The sequence below is a fragment of the Terrapene carolina genome, unplaced genomic scaffold (assembly GCF_002925995.2).
Source record: "Terrapene carolina triunguis isolate 2854851 unplaced genomic scaffold, T_m_triunguis-2.0 Scaffold96, whole genome shotgun sequence".
Lineage (NCBI taxonomy): Eukaryota > Metazoa > Chordata > Testudines > Emydidae > Terrapene > Terrapene triunguis.
This window is the reverse complement of record NW_020664447.1, coordinates 74,019,818-74,025,869: the sequence shown is the minus strand read 5'-3', so window position 1 is coordinate 74,025,869 and position 6,052 is coordinate 74,019,818.

Genomic DNA, 6,052 nt, shown 5'->3' with positions numbered 1-6,052 from the left:
GTGCTCAGCCAGAGACCCAATCCCCCCCCTCCCAAGAAGCCAGCTCTCCAAAGTCTCTTCTACTTCCTTATGATCAAGGACTGCTCTTTAGGAAGAGACACATTTTGACGGCCACCAAGAGCAGACACTAGATGGCACAAATGCATCAGCAAATCTGTTCCTAGCCCAAGAAATGCAGATCTCAGGACTATGGGGAGTAGATAGGCTGAGAAAGAAGACAAGCACACTAGTGGGTATTCTCCCCCACTGAGTGTGCAAGACAGTGGATTGGATCAGACTGACAAACTGCCTTACCTACCACCAGGAAGAACAATGGTGACTACTAATTCACAGTGTAATAAACCCTCCCCCAGCCCTTCTTCCTTAGCACTAGAGAGATGCCAAAGGCCCAGACACTTACACCTAGATTTGTTCCTCTTTGTTGCTTATTGAAATAAAGGTCATCCCAAATTCCCAGCCCCCCCACAAATTTGCTGCCTCACTATTATTTTCAGTCTGTTATTGACCTCAGAGATGCCATTGTTTCTCCTCTGTTTCATAATTCTGCATGTAGGCTACAGAAATGGGTCTCACATTGTTCAGAAGCTTTTTGCACTAACAATGCTCAGGTCCCTCACTTTGGCTCTTCACCTCACCCTGTCCCATCTTTGCACCTGGGTGTAAGGATGGTGTAGTGTTTAACATCTGTATCTGGAAGCCAGGCAGCTGGCGATCTCTAATGGGATCTCTGTGGGGGCAAGCTCCTCACACAGTCCCATGAAAGTGGCTTTTCTCATCCGAAAGTTCTGCAGCCACTGCTCGTCATCCCAGACTTCCATGACGATGTGATCCCACCACTCAGTGCTTGTTTCCCGAGCCCAAAAGCGGTGTTCCACGGTGCTGAGCATGTCCGTGAATGTCACAAGCAATTTCGTGTCGTACGCGTTACGCGGCTCGATAGCATCGTCGGAGTCCTCACTCTCACTGTCACTTTGGATCTTAAGGAAAAGTTCGACAGCCAAACGTGACGTGCTGGTGAGACTCGTCAGCATACGCCTCAGCAGTTCGGGCTCCATTTCCCACAGACAGATCGCGCTGCACAGAAACCGTTGAAAGATGGCGCCAAAGGTGGACGGAAACAAAGGGATTTCTGGGATGCGAAGCGATGCATCACGGGGCGTTGGGACAGGACCCAGAATCCCCCGCACCCACGCCCCCTTCCCACAACTCATGGCGCCAGAATGGGAAGAGGTGCTCTGTGGGATAGCTGCCCATAATGCATCGCTCCCAATGGTGCTGCAATTGCCGCAAATGTGGCCACGACAGTGCGTTGGCAGCTGTCAATGTGGACAGACTGCAGCGCTTTCCCTACTCAGCTGTACGAAGACAGGTTTAACTCACAGCGCTGTACAGCTGCAAGTGTAGCCAAGGCCTCAGATAGGAATTGCCAGACTGGATCAGCCCAATGGCCCATCTTGTCCTGCATACTGTCTGACAGCAGCCAGTGTCAGCTACATCAGAGGAAGGTGCAAGAAATCCCACAGTAGGCAGATGTGGGATAATCTGCCCCCATGAAAGTATCATCCTAACTATTGGAGATTAGAAGTTAGTTTCAGGGCTGAAACCAGCAGTTTTATCTCCCTTCCAGTTGAGTTAGAATTAACCATTATCATTCTGGATAGTCTGGTTATTCATATAAACTTCCAATCCCTCTGAATCTTACTAAATTCTTGGCTTCAACATCCTATGGCAATGCATTCCAATCGCATGTGGTGTGAAAAAGGATTTCTTTTTATGTCTGGACCATATAGCCTGCGGTACTGATTAGACCGTCACTCTTCAGTAGGTTTAACTACTGGTGAGGATAGTGAGTGCTTGGTGAGCTTTACCACATTAAGCTCTTACCCTACAGAAAAGAAGTTATGGAAGATGAAAAGTTAGTAGGGCTGTCAATTAATCGCAGATAATTTTTTAATCAAGTAAAGTTTTTTGAGTTGTGACTAATTGCAGTTTTAATTTTACTGTTAAAATAGAATACCAATTTAAATTATAAATATTTTTGGATGTATCTACATTTTCAAATATAATGATTTAAATTACAACACAATACAAAGTATGCAGTGCTCACTTCACATTACTACAAATTTGAAAAATACTAAATCTTTTCACAGTGCAATTCATCTCATGCAAGTACTGTAGTGCAATCTCTTGTGAAAGTGCAATTTACAAATGTAAACTTTTCGGGTTACATAACGGCATTCCAAAACAAAATGTAAAACTTTAGAGCCTACCAGTCCACTCAGTCCTACTTCTTGTTCAGCCAATCGCTAAGGCAAACAAGTTTGTTTACATTTACTGGAGATCATGCTGACCAGTTATTTATGTCACATGAAAGTGAGAACAGACGTTCACATGGCACTTTTCTAGCCGGCGTTGCAAGGTATTTATGGGCTAGATATGCTAAACATTCATATGTCCCTTCATGCTTCAGTCACCATTCCAAAGGTCATGCTTCTGCTTGTTACTATTTTATATTTGTATTACAGTAGCACAGAGGCCCCACAACCAAGATCAGGCTCCCATTGTACATACAATCCCCGTAGACAAGAACCTCTCTCTCTCTCATATCCCCCATTTTTACAGTGGAGATTAAAAGTGACTTGTCCAAGATCAGAGGAAACCAATTGCAAAGCCCAGAACTGAACCCAGCTCTCAGTCTCAGCGCAATGCCTTAACCATCCTTTCTCTCCAATGTCATATAATGCCCCCCGAGCACACACACCCAGCCCCCATTCAGCTTGTTGCTAAACTGCCTGTGGCAGCTCACACAGTACTTCAAGCATGGTCAGATTTATGTATGTTTGTAGAATAGGAGACAGTGATGTCCCAGAGAAGCTTATCCTACAACAGTCCCTACTAGATTAGGAAAAGACCATTTGTTACATTTAGCTCAGTATCGCATTGCTATAGAAACCCTTGGGGAGCTTAGTTCTTTATGAGTAAATCCCTACAGTATGGATTGGTTAGATTCCAGCATTCCCATGATGCAGATTTCAGGTGACAAGCAGTTACTTCTGCTATCATTATAGGGATTAGAAAAAAAAATACCTTCACCCCAATATGAGCGTAGCTGACTGAGGTAGATTGCCTAGTTGTTGGATGTAAAGCACTTAACTGGTCAGTGCCGCCGTTTTAACCCTTCTCTAGTCTGTCTGTCCAGCTCAGGTATTTCTAACACACAGCATTCTAGAGCTAGGGCTAAGGCACTTGCTACAGCGGAACAAACATTTACAGATAAAGTGTCTTTAAATAAGTGCTTCAGTAAAGGGAGACCAAATCGAAATCCAAAAGCCACCTATCATCATAGAGCAAACATCATCTTCAGGGTGAAGTAGCATCAGAAGTCATGGTTCAAATGCAGCTCGGACTGACCTGACTTTTTCTAGTTTTAGATTATGGGACATTTGTTTTAATCCATATGAGCCATTCATTCAGCAGACCTCTTCTATGTAGGTCAATAAAACCTTCCAGTGTAGGTGGATTAAGCTACTAGACAATGTTCCCTCCCATTTAGTCTGCAAACACCACTACCACACCAGGTTAGCCATGTATAGCAAACTCTCTCAGGCTTACAGCTGAGCTGTTTTTTACTATTAATATTCTGTTGTCCCTTTGTTTCTGCCATGCCATTTCATAGTTAGCAGAGGAGTCATTGTTCCCCTAGTATATTTTTGATGTTTTTTCCACTATGGTTATTTTAAAGTCAGTTTGTGACATAAGTTTAAACATACCCAGAGTCAACCAGCTCCTTTTAGCCTCCAATAATCAGGAAGATACCTTACCTGACATTTCTATTTCCACCAGGATAGTCCAAATTAGTCTTCCATTGTTCTATGGATAAACTCAGCTATGATGTTTCTTATCCTGACAATTACCTAGCAAAGAGGAAAGACATGTCTGACATAGGACGAACACATTACCTGCACTTTTCCTAGGTTTCTACAGCATGCACTTTTATCCCAGCATTTCTGAGTCAAACAACTCAGGGCATTGCACACAAAGTCTGATCAATCTGCCACAAGTAGGAAAGATGGGCATGGAACAAATCCAGGTTCTGAACGCCCCCGAGATACAGTTCACAGTATTAATCCAAACAGTTTGGCTAATGCCATCAAAGTCTTCTTGGATCTCCACTTCACTGTGCCATCCATACCTGTATGAAGTCCCACATCAATACTATTCTAGATTATTATTAGTTAATTCAATCCTTCTTTAAGGGATCTACTGATGCCAATACATTAAGGTGGAAAGCAGACCCTCTAGCAAAGATAGTCCTGTATAAACATATTCAGCAATGGAGAATGGAGAGGGGAACCAACAAAGTGTTAAAATAAGCTTTCTACAAAGAACTTTTTTTTGGGGGGGGGGGAGGGAAGGGGGGAGAAAGAAGGAGGAAGCGAAGCTAGATATAAGATGCAGGCTGCTGGCCCATCTCCCTAGCCAATGAAGGCTTAAACACCACACTTAGAGTCTGCTCAGGCCCTTTCTTTAGGGCACCATTTAGTGGTGACATCAACAATAATTAGCAAACCCTAAAATAAAATAGCTTGACATAAATACCAGAGCTACCTTTCACCTGACTCAGCCACTTCTTTACCAGAGCCTCCCAGCTCCTGACAGCACTTCCCCCACTCCTCCAGTAGACTGGAAAGTCCACCTAGCAGTCTCCTTACCCAGGTATTAACCTGCTTCCTTCACCTCTTTCTACCTTTACAGGAATCAGATGCTCATCAGGCAGTCACCTGATCCCTTCCCAGCTGGGTCTGATAATCACTACCAGGTCCAAACACCTATTCTTAAAGAGGCTCTGCTTCAGAACAGGGCTGTCTGGCTCCAGGCCCCATGGCCTTTAAAGGGGTAGACCATACTGTTACAGAGACCTGGAATAATTGCTTTTGCTTTTTACCAAAGCAGTAGCAGGAGTGTCAAGTCTTGTCTTCTCCCTAGAGAAACTGCCAGCAAAAACAGGGATTTCACAGAGCTTTACTGAAGGGGAAAGAATGTTGAATCTTTACCAAAGAGCTTTTCTCCCAAATGTCTCTCAGGAGTTTTTTTTTTTTTTGACCAAAAAAACGAACAAAGCAAAGGGCCTGATTCTCAACTGTACTGAAGCCCCTTTAAGTTGTTCCATTGGCAAAAAGGAGCTATAAATGACCCCTGATGAATGTCCCCTCCATAAGGGGGTTTTCAGCTGGTGGAGAGCTGCTGGAACAACACTGTCAGCCTCCTCTTCCTGCTCCCACCATACAGATGAGGGGGTGGGGGTCAGGAAGAAAGTGGGAGCAAAACACACTGCATTCCAGCTACCCTCCCTTGGTAGATGACCCCTAAGAAGCCAATGCAGCCAGAAGATAATTTAGAGCAGCCTTAAGGCAGGCGCATCTGACTTCTCCACAAATCCAGGTGGCATAAAGCAGCAGAGAAACAGTGCTTTACAATTTTTTTAGAAAGCATTTATCTTTATTTATCTTTTTACTGCAACGGAGTAAAGGGGAACTATTTGGTGGTGGTGTTACATTTCTAAGGTAGTAGAGTCAATCAATCAATCAATCAAAATAGTAGAATAAAGTAGTAATAATAAGATCATCCCAACCGGCAGGCACATAGAAATAGCTGAAGCAGTGGGAGAGGGAAGGGGAGGGAATGATTCAACTATAGGTTCTAGCTCCTGTCGTTGTTTTTAATTAAGTCTGAAAAGGCAAGACAATTGCAGCTTTCTCCATTTATTTTATAACTGCAGAAACATTGCTTGGAAAATGTATGCACAAGTAATATGACAAATGTGCTAAGAAATCCACTTAATTTCACTTGACAGTCACAGTTTCAAAACAAGTAAACACATCAGTAAACGGCAGACGGCCCAACTCTGGGATCTCTTCCACAGGTGTAAATCTGGAATAACTCTGCTTTATGCAGATATTAACTGAGAACATAACTGATCAATGCTCAAGACCAGCATCTTCAGCTGGTGTCATTCACTTGACTTCTTCCAAGGCCTTGTCTGCACATGGAA